At 37.0% G+C, this 16,705-nt stretch overlaps 1 protein-coding gene across 10 annotated transcripts in view; it reads left to right on the top strand.

Annotated features, from left to right (window-relative positions):
• The window catches only part of LRRC4C (leucine rich repeat containing 4C), a 564,871-nt gene that overhangs the window by 357,408 nt on the left and 190,758 nt on the right, over positions 1-16,705 (top strand). For 7 of the 10 annotated variants that reach the window (XM_054828446.1, XM_054828456.1, XM_054828445.1 and 4 more), the window contains one exon: positions 1,854-1,957. The exons of the other annotated variants lie outside the window; for them this stretch is intronic. The gene's annotated coding sequence lies outside the window, so the exon portion shown is untranslated. The remainder of the gene's footprint in view (positions 1-1,853; positions 1,958-16,705) is intronic. 10 annotated transcript variants of the gene reach the window in all.

Here is a 16,705-nt window from a genome sequence, read left to right as displayed (position 1 = left end):
GTGAAAAACTGTTTCAGGGGCTGAAGTTCCTCAGTAGCAGTAATTTTCCTATCTGAAGGGTTTTAAATATTCTTAAAAGAATAAAACATTATCTGTAAATTGGACTCAAGGATTGCAGGTTGATTCCTAAGGTTACCTTATGCATCCCCACCAGTATATTGATTCATGTATGCTGTTATTACCAGGTGCAAAGATAATGTGTGTGTTTGAAGATCTTTTATTGATGGCTAGAGGTATCCTGGTCTTCAGTGGTAGATTTTCCATTATCTCTGACGGCTATTTTCTCCCTGTGATCAGGGTAGATGGCTATGTTGTTGCCTGATCTGTGTGTTTACCCAGCTCTGAGGGGGTAATTAGCTTAATAACCCAAAGCACTTTTTGAAAGTTTGAATTTTTGTTCTCTGCAGAGTTTTTCAAAATATGTATGCAGGCAGTGAGTTGGGCCTGTGAAGAAAGGAAATCTCTGTCCCTGAGTAGTCTAATAGGCGCAGTACATTTATAGGTGTAAGATGCCCAAAGGAAGCAGTGCCAGGGCCCTGAGCGTGTTCCCTCTCCTGAGGGTCTGGCAGCAGGCCCAGGGCAGCGCAGCCTGGAGCTGCCCCCTTCCCCCGGGTGGCCTTGGGGTGAGACCCCCGGCAGCGCTGTGGGGAGGCCTGGGCCTGGCTGACCCCTGTCCTGCAGGAGCTGCTTTAGGCCAAGGCTGTAGTGCTGGGCCCCACCGGAGCTCCCGTTCCCGTTGCCTCACAGCTGGTCTGCTGCCTGTCTTGACCCGCCCTGACCAGCCCTGGCCTGTGGCTGACCCTGGCTGCTCACTGGACCTGCCTTATCACCACGGGCTCGTCTGGCGATCCAGGATCTCATCTGAACCTACTGCCTCCCTGTCCTGGCCTGCCCTGCTCCCTGCAGGATGGGCACTGGGGGCCAGGGTTCCCCATGGCTCCTGGGGCCAGGCTGGCAGGGATCGGCCAGGCTGTGTCTTGCAGCACCTCGGGCACCGTAATGCAGCCTTCTACATCTGAGGTAAACACCCTGAATGGTTGTTGTGGTTCAGCCGCACAGCTGAGCACCACATGGCTGCTTGCTCACCACTCCCCCTGCCCGCTGTGGGATGGGGAGGAAAATTGGAAGAAAAAGGTAAAACTCGTGGGTTGGGATAAGGACAGTTTACTGGGACAGCAAAGGGAGAGGAAAATAACAACAACAGTACTTAGAATATACAAAATGGGTGATACACAATGCAGTTTGCTTACCCGATGACACAACCCAAGGTACACTCAGTCCGCACACTAAGACCTTCCCAGAGCCTCCTTGCCCCTCCCTGACTAGCCTCCTTTTATGCTGAGCATGATGCCATATGGTACAGAATACCCCTTTGGCTAGTTTGGGTCACCTGCCCTGGCTGTGTCGCTCCCAGCTCCTTGTGAAAATTATTTGGCTCTATCCTAACCAAAACCAGGACAACTTTTTTTTTTTTTGGTAAAGGATTTTCTCAGTGATTTCTTCTGGAGCTGTTTTACTCCATTTCTGCTTTGATGAACAGTTATTTTTAGCAAGTCTAGGAATCCTGTGTCTGTCTGTTCTAGAAAGCATTTAGATAGTATGATGATTAAATCACAGCATGTTCTAGAAAACACTTGGAATATATATTGAAGTGAGATATTCGGATCAACCAAGGTAGAAGAAAACACTGAACACTACTTCACATGTATATTATATGGATGTAATACTTTTACATGTTAGGTGTATAAATCTGGAAGAAATAATTGGTGGTAATCTAGTGCTTTTTGTAAGTGCTTGGCACTTTCCACCAAATGGCAAAAATTATTATTATGTTGTGTGTATATTTATTTTAGAATTTGCAGCAAAGGTCTTGTGTGGTTACAGTTGAATGCAATCGGTGAAGTCCAGACCTGAATGAGATGTTTCTTCTGAAGAAGTAACTGAAACTCTTTTCAAGGTAGTATACTTTACTTATACCACACTTTCCCTCCAAGGATCAGCTTGAAAGGCTGTGAAGACTGACTTCATTAGTTTGGCTTTAACTTTGAATCCAAAGGACCTTTTACTTAGCACTTTAAGAAATACCAAAGGGGCCTTTATATTTACAATTTTTGACAATGCCGTAAGCCTCACAGGCCTTTCTTCCTAAATTAAATAAAATCTGCAGTGCAAACTATGCAAATATGTTTTGTCATTCTCCTCCCTGAGTTGCCTCTTAGCATTTGATCACAGTGAGCATGATTAGGTTAGAATAGTGGTTTTCCCACAAGCACCTGTTGTACATCTAAAATGAAAAGAAAGAAGGGGTGGTGGTGGGGAAACTGTCCATGGCCTTGTGCCAGGGAAAATTGTTTCTATTTTCTACTCAGAGAATGACGTTAGCACTGATAACGGTAAATGTGAAATCACTTAAGATATCCACCATTAAAAGAGTGTTTCTGATGACTTAATGTGTGTGGTTTCTGTAGCATATCCTAAATTTCCTTTTTCCAGTTAGATATAAAAGTTAAGATCATCAGCACTTGAATTGACTAGAACCTCATATGGCACAGTTTGCAGATAGAAACTAGGGCTGAGGGGCAGAAATTTCAAAGTATCTTTCTTTGGATTTCATCATTCACTAGCATAGATATTAGTTGTGGAAAAGGTAATGGCAGCTCCCATCAGCAGGGTCTGAATCTAATTAGCAAAGGAGTGGATGTTACAGTCTGTGGATTTTTGATAACTAGATGAAGTGCAATAAACAGGAAGAATGGGTTACATCCTTTACTGACAGCAGATGTGTACAGAATGATTAGTGCCCTTGTCAAGTACCCAGGTAGTGGTGTATCTCACTGCCATAGATGCATGGTTTTCATCATGAAGAAATCATCTAATTTATGTGCTTCCCATTCTCGATGTTTAAGAAAAAAATTGTTTTGTTTGAACTTTCATCTATCATCTATGAAGGTGTCAAGCCTTTCCATATCAGGACTTGGGTTGCATTTTCAGTTTATACATAGTTTAACACCGTGTAATTTTTTTGGATCTAAATCTAACTCAGCAAGAGCAAATGAAGGTAATAATGAAGTTACTGACACTACTGAAGCCTTTTTACAGGTATCATTTTTTTAATGAGGCCTCATCAGTCTGGCTTCTCTTCAACTAAGAACACTCAGTACTCCATCAGAATCATTACAATTAAGGCAAAATATCGATCCCCTTATCTAGCAGAAGCAGTAATCTGTCATTTAGAGACTGTGTCATACCATAGTCAAATAAGTATTGCAGAAATAGAAAACAGAATAATATAGTCATAGATTAGATTCAGCTCTGAAAATAATGAGAAATACCACCTTAAATGATGTACAGACTTTCTGAAAAGATAAGTAATGTAAATGTGTATGAGTATCAGGGGAGTTTGCTTAATATATAATGATGTATTATTGAGAATGGAATTACGTAAATTGAAATGCAGGGAAAGGAAGAAAAGGATAAACTTTAAAGCTGTTGCAGTGGAATAAGTGGCTGCAGCCTGTAAAATATGTGAGATTAGGGCAGGAGAACAAAGATGGAATGGTGATACTATGGTCTAGAGAGCAGCTGAGAGATGAAAAAGCAATCATCAGTGTGAAAGCAGAGAAGGAAAAGGACTGGAAGTAAAGACAGAGCTTACTTCCTCTAGACAGCTTTTGGAAATAACTACAAAACAGCTACTGGGAGAACAGCATCTGAAAAAAACCAAACCAAAAACAAATACCAAAAAACCAAAACCCAATTTGAAACCGAAAAATCCCCACCAAAACAAAACAAAAATCTCCAATAATTTTCAGTTTTTCATTTCCTCTAGTGAGTGGAGACAGGCTCCTCACTCAGCTAGAGAGAAGACCATTACTGTCCTTCAGGGTCCTCGGTCAGCTCTTCATTGAAGCAAGTGTGCAAGCTGTATGTGTAGACTGTGACCTTGAGGTGGATGCAGGCTGACTGCTTGCAAATATATCTGTGTTTACTTTTCTGTTGGTAGGCAACACAGCAGGTGTTTTGTCTATTCATCTCCTACAAAGCACAAATACATTTTTTCCTACATTTTCTTTTAATTTCCATAGGTAGTTGCCCAAACAAGTCAGCCATGAAAGGTCTATGGGTTCAGTGAACAAGCAGAAAGCTTGAGCTAGTAAATGCACAGCCTCAAGCAATGCCCCTGATGCCTTTTTCTTTAGTTGTCTTTGTAGCTTTGTGTATCTATGATGGATGATGTGATACAGGATACTGACAAAACTGTGGGCACGAGATGTTCAGGCATCTCCAAGACTGCAGAAGAAGCTGTATGTTTTTGTGAGTACACTTGCACTAAAATTATTTTTGCCTGGGGAGCATTTTAATGCTTCCATATGGGGGAACTGAAACAGCATGGGTCTAATTTTACTTATGATAAAGAGGTTACATATATATATACACACACACACACACACACAAATGGGTGAGACATGGGTCTCAGGTCATTTTAATGCCTACAATTCCTCTCTTGCATAGTGTTTTCTAAAAATCCTGGGGAAAACCTGCATGTGTAACAAATAATATCTGTCAAGATTCCTGAGAAACCTAAACTAAGAGGTAAAAGAAGGAAAGATTCTAAGAATAAAGATCTGTAGGTATCTATGCCTGCTTACCCTGCTTCTATACTTCCTTTAAAAAACAAAACACAACAGCATATGTCCTATAAGAAATAGCGATGCTAAGTAAACAATTACAATTAAAGAAATAATTGAACTATTCATGAAGGTTAATGGTTTGTCACCTCACTATTTCAAATATTCTACAAATAACTAAGCTGAAGAGCTCCCTTAGGGAGTAGGTATTCATATTTCCACTTTAGAGGTAGAGAAACTAGAATAACTTTCTTGGCTGCACAAGAATTAGTCTGTTATGAACCAGTTAGGGCACAGTGATATGGATTTCTAGTGCAATGCCTTGTAAAAGAGGATGAGAAGCTGAGGAAGGATTTTAAGAGGTATATGCTCAGCAGTTTATGCGCAGTTGAACAGATTTGCTGAGACCTTCCTGAAAAACATGTTGTGATTGTGTCCCCAGCTTTCCCCACATCTTCTTAAGAGAAGGAGGTTTGGAACATTTTCTCTACAATCAGATAACAAATGTCATTTTCACTCAGGTACCAAACTAGGAACTGTGTAAACATTTATATATAGATATATACGTACACAAATCTTCATAGATATGTGTGTGTGTGTGTGTGTGTGTGTGTGTATAGAGAGAGAGAGAGTCAAACACGGGGGTGTTTGACCACATGCCTCCAGAGGCTCTTCCACTCTCAATTTTTTGACAAATACAATTTCAAGATGAGAGAACATTTTCTGAAGGTAGATAACACATTGGTGTGTAGTGCTTGAAAAGATGGTATAATACTGAGATAATTCTGGAACTGTGGGCTTTTTTGTAAGCTCATTTCATTACTTGGAATCCACCAGTCTCTCCATAGAAAAAAGGCTGCATGTCCATGCAAAGTATTACTGCACTTCTTAAGCAGTGGGACCTCATTCTACTCTCACATGAAAGAAGTTAGAATAGCTCCATTAAAATGCTGCGGAGTTCCTCTGTTGTACGTGACTATAGGACCTCACTGCAACATGCTGTTTCTAGAAAACTGAGTTACTTTGAGGCACTGAGTACTCAGTTTACAGGGGTTGAGCATTCCTGAAAGCGATGTCAGCACAGCTTTATCTGCAAATAAATTCCTAAAAGATCTGCATATATGTTTTCTTACAGTATGCTCTATTTAGCTTTCTTGTATTCTCTAACTTTGTAGTAGCCACTGGAAAATTTTGTTGTAGGGATATCACAGGGAATCAGTGCCCAATTAGTTTTATGTGGGTGTGTTGTCTTTTTTTTTTTTTTTAGATGTCACTTTTCATTAATAAGAACAAATAACATATAAGAGGAAATGTATTTTTATTTAAGTGAGGAGAAAACAAACAAACTACAACTTTGTTGTGTCACATTATTTTGGTCTTAAAGATAGGCCTGTGCACTGCAGAACTCAGATAAAAACAAAGTGCCACATGGAAATTAATGGTAGCTTTGTTTTCAAAATATAAAATAATAATATACTTAGAAGTATATTCAAAAGTGTTTATAATATTTATGGATACCATAAAAATTATCAACAGATTCATTTGAAGTACTCGCTACCCTGGGAGACTTATTTGCATGCAGTGGTCAATGTTTTTGGTTTAGCTTCAATATTATTTCTTTACAAGAAGAAAATTGGTTTTTGCAGGATATCACTACTATCCCAGCAAGAAATTTATTTTGTAACTGTTAATTTTTTTCTCATCCAGAGGAAAACCAATATTTATGTTTCTTGTTTATTATTTTTCTGAAGCACTTTTCTTATGTTTTGCTCTTCCTCATGTTTCTTACTTAGTTGAAATTAATATAGCTAGTTCTGTGTGACTCTACCTTTCAATGCAAGGCTCATGAACCCAGAATCTTCTTTTATATAAAAAATGATTTAGCTTGTGCACCTGTTATTGATTTCATCAGTACTGAGGAAAAATATTGTGCTCTGATGCACTTGGAATTTTTCAGAATTGCTATCAAAAAGATCTTTATTGACCAGCTTTATTCCCCAAAATATTCAGTTAAGTCTAACACAAAGATCAGTGTGGCACTCAGATTACAGTAGTTTACAAAGAAAGCATGTATCACCTAAAGAAGGTATAGAACACTTGTCATCATGCACTTCTGATGGTGTCATTGAACTTATCTAAACAATAGTTTTATGGTTCACACTGTCATGAAAGCTTTGTGCAAGTTGACTCAGTTCAGCAGCGGCCTGTCTGTGTGTTTCTGATCTATATGAATAGTAGCGTAAGTAGAAAATTCTTGCTGTGGTTTTAGAATTAAAATATTCTTATATATTCAGGTTATATATGTTACACTTGAAGGCATACTTGCCAAAATGGATAAATGATTTCTGAAGAAGTTTACAAGGAAATTATGACTAAATCAATGATAAGGCTGATTGCAAAGATGTGGGGATGGCAAAGTAGCTGTTTTTACCATTCATCTGTCTTGTGCCTCTGGTGCAGAGAAAATGAAATGTAAACAGTAAACACTCTCCAAATGGACCCAGAAGATCTCTAGTATTTTTGTAATCCAATCTCTGGATTTGGAAAGTTACTGCTCCCAACACAAACCATAATTTCAGACAATTTACTGAGTTTATGTAAGGACAGTTATTTGTACGTGCCTGTCGTTTTCACTAATGAACTCTGAGTGCTCCACTGAGACAATGGCCTTTTTCATCTGATCCTTCCCCAAATAAAGCAGGGTAAACTGTCAGAGACCATTTCTGTGCAGGATTAGTGTTGGTTTATAAATATACTGAGTTGAGGGGGGAAAAAAACAACAGAAATTTAACTACTTCGATCTAGTTCAGGCAAATAAATATAGATGTGTTTGGTTCCTTCTTTATTTTGTCTTAAATGAACTATCCTATTGGCTGCTCAAAGCCAACAGAACGAGCTAAAACCAAAACAATAGGACAGTTGATGTGACAGAGAAAATTGAGAAAAGTGTGTAAAGGGGTGATTTATAGTTCTGAGGCCTTTGGGTTTTTCCCCTTCATTTCATTCATGGGTTCAGCAGCCATGTAGTGAATTGATTCCTCATGCAGAATTATTTCACTTGGTTGTTCTTGGAGTTGCTAAGTTCATAAACTGCATGCAGCCTTGAAGTAGGTATTGTCATTATACTAGGTACTGTTAGGTTAATTAGTTTAGAGGTAAAATGTCTTAAAATTAATTTCTATAGACAATCTGTTTAGATTTTTGAATCCCTGACTTTGAAAATAAGGTACATCTGCCAGATAAGCCTTGTAATCCTTTACTCAGAAAGTACACTTTTCTCTTGTCATGTTCTTCACTGTCACTCTTATGTCACTCAGTCTAGCCATATCTATTTCATTGATGTTTCCACGTTAAGCTAATAAAACTGCTCCAAAACACATGCAGATAGGCTTTGAATTGAAGAGGTGAAGAACATGATGAAGAAAACACAGCCACAGGTCTCTTAAGTCTGTGGAGCTGAACTCAGCAACCTGTGTACCTTTATGAGCTATGTGCTGAAATCCTGTTGGGCTCCCTGCTCTGCTAACGTGTACCTACTTTCAAATCTGTGACTGGCTGTTTTGTCTGTTTCAGAGAGGGAACTTAGGTAAAACTAATAGTCATGATCCAGATATGACTTTGTTCTAGTTTTCTATATTTTGAAGTGGAACACATCATAGTCTCTGAAGGTATATGTAAAAGGGACTTAAGTAAGGACCTAGATATTATTGGATGAAAACTATGTGAGAGAATCAGCTTATACGCAGTGGAAGGTTCTACACAGAAATAATCAGTTTAGAGATTCTTCCTGCCTAGCAAGATCCTTTTCTTGTTTGTATGAACTATTGTACTGTGATGGTCAAGATGTATGAGACTTGCAAGATGCGAGTGGTGAAGTCTTTTCTATCATTGCTCTATTTTGGCTTCATCAGGTATAATGGATTCTGCATTTCGGACAAGATTTGAAACTCAAGCTCAAACCATGAATTGTACGTGACATAATGGCTTTTTTTTCCCCTTAGGTTTACTTGGTTGATCACATATTTATCAATTTTCTGTTGTATGATGTTGTTACATAGTCACTATGTTTTCATTCAGTGGTAGAAGAAATTATTCCAATATACATCACATTTGATAACTAGCTTGTAGAACTATGAAAGGTGATTTAAGACATGTAGTGGTTATGTTTTTTTCTGCCTTCCTAGAGAATAAAAATACTTATTAAACACTGATTCCTGATATGGCAGGGAGAAGGTAAACATTGTTTATTTTCTAAAGGCATGGAGGGTCTCAACTAGGTGTCCAACCTAACCAGTGAGATATCGAGACTGCACGTAAGTGTTGTCATTAGTGGATTAATTACAGCTGTGTGTCCTCAAGTTTGCTTAGTCTCAAGTTTAGCACCCTGATGATGTCCGCTGCATGTGGTCGAAATAGTTCACAAAAGGCAGTTGTGTTCTTCAGCTTAGATTGTTCAGCAGGTCTGATTTGGGTCCAGGCTCTGCAATTCCCTTCCCCCTTGAATTATGACCATGATAGTCTGTAATCAAATAATTTCATTAAGACAAAGCTATATTTGTTTAATGCTAAAGTATTTTGAAGAGAGTGTATCTTAAACAATTACCTCTTTTTAAAGTCTTTTTTAAGTCCTTATTTGTCTAGGTATCTGACCATTTATGTGAGGACCTTAGACTAACCTTCTATAGAGACACTTCCAGGCTTCCCTCTCTCTCTGCTTGTCTTCCTGTCAGAGCTCACTGATATCATATGTCACAGACCCTCAGACCCTTGCAAATCTTACTGGGAATTAAGTCACTTTTTGAATATTGTGCTTTGCTCTGGTCTGGTAAAAGACAGCTTTTCTATTCTGTGGATTAATTATTTTAAGACTTAATAGCTTTATAATTTTTTAAACAACTTCCAAGATTGGGTGTTCTTGTGTAGGAAGTCATGCTGTACCTCTTTTTTCCTCCAAACCCTACTAAAACTAATGTGCAAAGACATAAAAGAAACAAATGCACATAATTTTACAATATCTACTACTTGCTGGTCCAACCACACATGGTGTTTATAAATGTATTGTATCATTGTATTTATTATTACATATATACTATCCACTTAAGAAATAGATTCCACACTACTAACATATAGCATCTCTACTGCTCTATTGCTATATAACAACCTATCATAGTTTGTAACTGTATGCAGTAGGAAGTCATTACTGTGTGAAAGGACATGGCATTTTTGGAAGACCTTTGCTCTCAGGATGGAGTAGAATAGTAGTTAATGTTAACAATAGTTAACATTGGCTATGCTGCCACTGGCTGCTGAAGCAGACAGTCTAGACTTAAGCAACTTGTTGCTCTAATTACTTATAGTTGTATTCATTAGCAAGTGTTTCAGCAATCTAGATATAGACATCATGGATGCAGTCATTCATCAGTTGCAGTAGGTAGCCACATCATCTGGAAGTCACAGAATTGTAAAAGAAACAATTAATTTTTTCATAAAGACTAAGCAATGCTTTAATTTCTAAAACCACATTCTATTCTTCACAAAATGCAGGTGGAGATATGGAGCAATTTTGCAGCTGTATCACTACGTCTATGGCTAAGCATGGTGTCTGTACTCTCAGATCCTAAAAACTCCTTCAAAATCTTGTGTCTATGCATTCTAAGTTTCAAATTCACTAAAAACTTTAGAACAGGTCTTGGTTGTGACTATCTGCAGTATGCGCTAGTGTGAGACATTAATTTTGGTACTTCATACAGTGCATGGAGATTTCTAAAGTAGTATATAAGTCCTAAGAAATACCCCCTGATCTTGCTGTTTTTATATGGACAGGTAGGTTTTACAATTTCATTTCTCAGAGGTGAAAAGTTTATTCTGAAAAACAGAAAATTACTCTCATTTTGCATCTTTGCCAAAGTTGTTTATTTGCTGAAACTAAATTTCTCACATCAGAAATAGTTTTGATGAATCAATGAACTTGAAATAATATATAGAATGGAGAGGATTTCTAAAAGTGTTAAAATGTCCTGTTCAAATTATTTTTTTGAATAGCAGTTTTTAGTTTGAAATACTGGCAAATTTAGCTTAAGAAAAACAAAAAATAACATCAAGATGGCAAAAAGAAATATTTTAGCTGCCCCCAGCTGAGCCTGTTGAGAAGTTCTTGACTGTTTGGTTAAAAAATATTTTTGAAGCAAGAAAAGCAATATATTAGTAGGGCAAGAAAAAAATTCTCATCCAGTTCTTGCAGTTCCTCTGTAACAAGATGTTTCAGTACTGTTGAAGGAGGTGGAGTGAAATCCATGGGAAGGAAATGGCCCCTTGGATCTGAGAAGTGAAGCAGTTACCTATTACAAGGTTGGCAAACATGAATGCATTCATTTAACTATTGATTATATTAAAATTACATGAAATAATTTAGCGTTAGTGATATCCTGAACTACACATTTAAGACAACTTTCAAGAGTTAAGTGTAAAATACTCTGATTTGGTATTCCAAGTGCAACACATGATGTTCTTGTGGGAGATTCTGACACTAACAGGGTCTGCACTTTCCAGCCATATGGGCACCTTAGGAAACATACAAGCATATATTATTGGGATTATTTTTCTAGTATATTTTCAATAGACAAAAGGCAAGCAAATATTCCCAGTATTCACCATGTCAAAAAAGGCTAACATGAGAACAGAATTCCTCTACCCAGGAATTCTATTTCTGCCCAGTGGAGAAAGAAAAAGCAACATTCCTCATTAAAGCGGTAAGAAGATTTGGGTTTTTTGTACAGTTTTAAAAATAATTTAAAAATTAGTAAATTAGCAGATCAGAGCTACTCAGTAATCAGAAAATCAGAATAAAATAAGCCTTGACTGATCTTTTTCACTTTGTATTTCAGAAGTATCTTATCTTTTCATAACTTAAATCTAGACAAATTTCTACAGAAAATATTTTCAAAATAAGAACCATTTATAATCTGAATGTGAAAAATGCCTATGGTTTTCAAAAGTATTTCTTTTTTTTCAAATAAAAATCAACAGCTGACTTCCATATGAATTCACCTCTTCTCCCAAATTAATATAGTGTCCAACTGAAAAAAAATCACCCAGATCTTCTCATGTGCATCCTCTTCCCTTCTCTTAACATGAATGTACTGCAGTATTTTAAGTCACCTACATAGAAGAATTAATTAACATAACTCACCATTAAAAAAAAAAATAGTTTATTCATTAAGCCAGTAACACAAGCTTCTTGCTATCTATTAGGAGAATCTCAAATTTACGAGAAAGAGTCAGTGTTCACTTCCTATATTTAATATGTGAGACATTTGTGTGTTCATTGACCTCATAGCAATATACTTCTGCTTCCTGACTAAAAACATTGGTATGGGTGTTTGAGGTGAACAGAAATAATTCTCCAATAAGTCGGACATATAATTATGGCATTTAAGTGAAAGGTTTTGAAGTAAGTGGAAATGTTTTCCTTGTCTGTTCATCTTTTGTTGTTGGCTTAAAATATCTTTCATGAAATACAAACTTATTGGGGCAGAATTTTTTTTAGAAGGATAGAAATATAATGTTTAATGTTCAGTGAAACAGAATGGGATCAAACCTCCTTAAACGCCTTATGATCAGCTGTTCTGAAATTTTAATAGAACATCATATGTCCAATTGGCTCAAAGAAGTGGCAGCAAACTAATCTTTGCTCTAACTTAAGTTTGGATCATAGATTCCTCAAGAATTGAATTCACTGGTAAACAAGAAAGCTTAACTCTACATTTTCTGTAGTACACATTTTTGTCAGGAGATTCTTATCTGAAGATGAGACAACCATAGTAAGATATTGGCCCAGTTGCACGAGGAGCTTTGACAGCATATTTCTTTGGACAGTAGGACGAGAAACTGCTGTTAACATAAATGCTGTCAGATGTTACATCAAATCTATATTGGCTCTGTTGATTGCTGACATCTCATTTTCTCCATCTCTTGTGGGGGGCGGAGGGGAAGTGGTGTTGTCTTCAGTGTTGAGCCTGCTTAAAAATAGCTTCTGAAATGATCATTTTGCAGCCTAGCTTTTCTGGCATTTGTCATGGTTTTCTGTTGCTAAGTTCCAGTACCACAACTTATTCTAATACTGGATGCTTCATATGCTAACATACAGAGATCACATATACCACAGTTATGCACTGCTGCTTTACTTATTTACTGCCTAAGCCAACCTACTAATATTTCTCTTTCACCATTTAATGCAAATGCTCCTCACTTCCAGATACCTGAAAGTATTTGATTGAAGGAACTGTAACTAATCTCATACTCCTAAAAAGTAGGCAATCCATTACTTCCTACACTAGTGTGGGGTTGGGGGTGTTTTTTGTTTAGGTTTTGGGTTTTTTTTGTGAAAAGCTAAGAACAGACATTTTCTTTTTTCTATATATACCTTTGTAATGTCTTAGTACTTATGTTCTCCTCAAGAGAAAAAACAATCATAAATAAGGTTTGAAGAAACATAAATTCATTGCCCTTAGTGGAACCATGTCAATGCTATTGACTTACATGAAACTATAATAGTTTAGGTCAGATAAGAATCTGACTGTATTTTTGTATATACATAGGGTATCTATACTTTTGAAGGTGGATGCCCCCTCAGCTGGAGAGCGTGGGGTCCATGGGCAGTGGCTAAAAGCTGCTGTCTAGTGAAGATAATGCTAGATGGTGGCTCATTGAAGGACTAAATATTTACTTACTCTCTTCCTTTCTCCCACTTGCCCTGGTATTAAAAAGAATGTGGTGATTCCTGCTCTTTACCAGGAAATATGCAGAAATCAATGGTATGTTGGCATTACTTGTACATTTGTACTTTTTGACTGAATGCAGTGCTGACTATAATTGGCTGAGGGGAAAAATCTAGTCTAACTGTAAAGTCACCTGCTAGAGTTACCATTGTTGATAGTCTTTCCCTATTTTCATTATAAGTTTCTCCACCCTGCCATTTTTAATATTTATATTTTCAAGAATCTGACGTACAATAGCTTAATTCAGGGACAATTTTTTAATAGTTTGTCTCACTATTTTATCTTTATTTAAAATAATAAATAAATAAATAAACATGTGTATCGTACTATAAAACAGCCCTGCCTGTTCAAAATAATCTCCTCTTGTTATAATTAAACGGATACCTGGATCTAAATACCTTTTTCTTCATCAGATTATTTGTTTTAGGTGCTCAGCATAGTTTCTAATTAGATTTAAAAAACACGCTATGAATTTTAAGTTGTATGTAACATTTTATTCAATGATTACTACGTACATTACAGTAATTAGTAATTGTCTGCTTTAACAGTTGTATCATGTTTTAATAAAGAAAGCTTTCATTGTTTTGTACACACACACAAATTATTACTGAACTTGTAAAGAAAATATTATAAAACACTTTGAGGCCATTGTAAAAGCCCCCAACTTTAGAATTCATGCAATTGCTGGCAGTATGTTTAGCAATGATTTTAAAAGGATTGTAGATAAGGGATTTAAGAAAAGGGGAAGTTGTTTTAAAAGCAGACTGACTTGAGAAAAAGTTTGTGAGACACAGAATAAACAAAGAATTGGGAAAAGTGGGAAAATAATTACTTCAAACCAGTGGCCTTCAGGAATATGCTCTAGATCACTGAACCGAACCAAATTATCCAATGAATATATTCAATAACTTGTCGTGACTAAGGGCAAAACAGAATGTTTACAAGAAATGAGCTTCTTGAAGAATAACAGTTGGTGTAAATTGAGAGAACAAGAAAGATGCTGGTAAAAACAGAAAACACAAACAAGAGGACAAGTTGTTGTCCCCATCTTTCACAAAAGTCAGAGTCCCATTAATCAACGATATTGTAGTTCAAGCTTCCCACTTGATTCCTTGTTAAGCCTTGATGTAAGCTTTGATGCACCATCGATTATGATAACTTTTATGCTTTATTTCAGACTTTTAAAAAGTTTTTACCTTTCCTCCGGGATAAGATCCAGACTCCAGTAAGCCATATCCATTATTTCTAAAAGTAATTAATCTTCATTGCAACAAAGACCAAATTTGGCCCTGTAGGTTTCTTTGTGGTGCCCCTGTGAACCACTATACAAGAGACATTCTCAGTCAGAGATTTGGCTTCCAGTAGAATCCAGGCAACTTCAGTATGCCATTATAATTAGAAAAAACTGTTTCTCTTCTTTTTTGTTCTAAGTTATCCATCCAGCATTGCTGACAATGACAAGGAAAAAAACCAAACATCATCATTTTGTCTCAACCTCATTACTTTATCCCTTCAAGCTGAGTTTTAACCTACAGCAGGATAAACAGCATCATAGCCATGCTGGGATTTTGCTGTAGCTATTGATTTTTCTGTTTAAATCCCTTGGTGGTGAATGGTGACAATATGAAACACCAAAATAGTTGCAGAAGAGTAAGGTTTTGTCCTTGGTGGAATTAATGTATTATACTGATTGACCACATTTCTTTATGTTGTTCTATGGGACATCAGAAACCGAGAGAATAGGGTGAAATCTGTTTTATTCCAAAGGCAAACACAGTGCTAAATCAGAGATTAGTCCCCAAATGGTATTTAAATAGGGTTAAAATCATCCCCCTGTAAAGGTCTAAGTTATTACAGAAAGTGCTGGCTACTTGTTTCCTGCCATCTGTAAGTGAGAATTGTTTCATTAAGTTTCTGAGTGTATGTTGCTATTGGCCAAAGCACATGGATATTTTTAGCAATTCATTTTCTGTATCTCATGTCTGTGTATTATGTTTACCAAGATATTCATCTCTAGAATAACAGAAAATTACACAAAGGACTATTTACAATGAGTACCCAAATTTCTTGAGGTTTTTATACTCATTTCAACAGAGCCACCTGAAGTGTTCCTTACGTGAAGAAATGACAGCCACACCCCCCAACTATTATCATGTCCCCATTACAGGTCCAATTAAGATGAACACTGTTCTTGTCACAACAAGACAACTGGTATGCCTAGAGAGATTTTCACCTTTTATTGAACTATGAAACAACAGCATTACAGACAGGTATCTTATCTGTCTGGAAGTAGGGGTTGTAAAAAATTTTCAAGCTGTCCTTCGTGTTTTCTGTCTTGCAATTCTTTCTTGAAATGGGGATAAGAGGATGCTACTCTTTCTCCTCAGAGTCTGTCTCATATTTACTGAACTCTAATGGGTTTCTTTGAACTCCATCATTACTGCCGATCTATAAATAGTAAAAAATTGTTCCAGGACACTTATATGTAAGGATGGTGAACTATGAGTAAACCAGGTTACCTAAAAGCAGCTTTTCTTTGACTGTCTTTCAATAACGTGCTTTGCACTTTCCCCTTGTTACCATCTGCAGTGCAGTAGGTTATAAGATCATAATTTGATACAAATATATCTTCCTCTGTCACAAAATGCATTTTCAGAAAGGTTTATTTGTGTGTCCCTGTGAAACAGAAATTGTTGAGATGTTGCAATTCAGTGAAGTCTTCTACTTGCTTTTCCCTGCATTGATGTAACTCATGTACTGTCTGGACCCTCTCTGCTATTGCCAGACAAAAGTGTGTTCATAATTTTTGAAGCATTCATGGGGAAGGGCATAAATTTTCTTTATTTCTCCTCATAAATTAAAAAAACACACAACACTCATTGACCACAGGAAAAACTGACTGTTGCATTCGCACGTGAGACTGCAGATGTGGGTCTATTTCTGTCAGGCATTAGAGGAAGAGAAAGTAGTGTTGAGGAAATTGCACTAACAGCTTGCTTTGGAGATGAGATGGAGGAAACCAAGATACTTAGCATTAGCCATATAGAATGTCTGGGCCAGGAATACTGAATAGGATGGAAAGAGGGATATACAGCTCACATACATCAGAAAGGGGGTCATGCTACAGGTTGTTTTGGAGACAATCACAATTGGGTTAGCAGTGCTGAGCTTGACATTAAATGTCATGTTCAATTGCAGCTTATTTAAGGTGATGCCTCTGGCTGTAAGAGTGGTGAAAAGCCAGATGAATGTTTTATCTAATAATAACTGGGAGATCAATGGAAGTTTGGCCAAATACTG

This window comes from Grus americana, chromosome 5 (assembly GCF_028858705.1).
Source record: "Grus americana isolate bGruAme1 chromosome 5, bGruAme1.mat, whole genome shotgun sequence".
Taxonomy (NCBI): domain Eukaryota; kingdom Metazoa; phylum Chordata; class Aves; order Gruiformes; family Gruidae; genus Grus; species Grus americana.
This window is presented reverse-complemented; position numbering and strand designations above follow the sequence as displayed.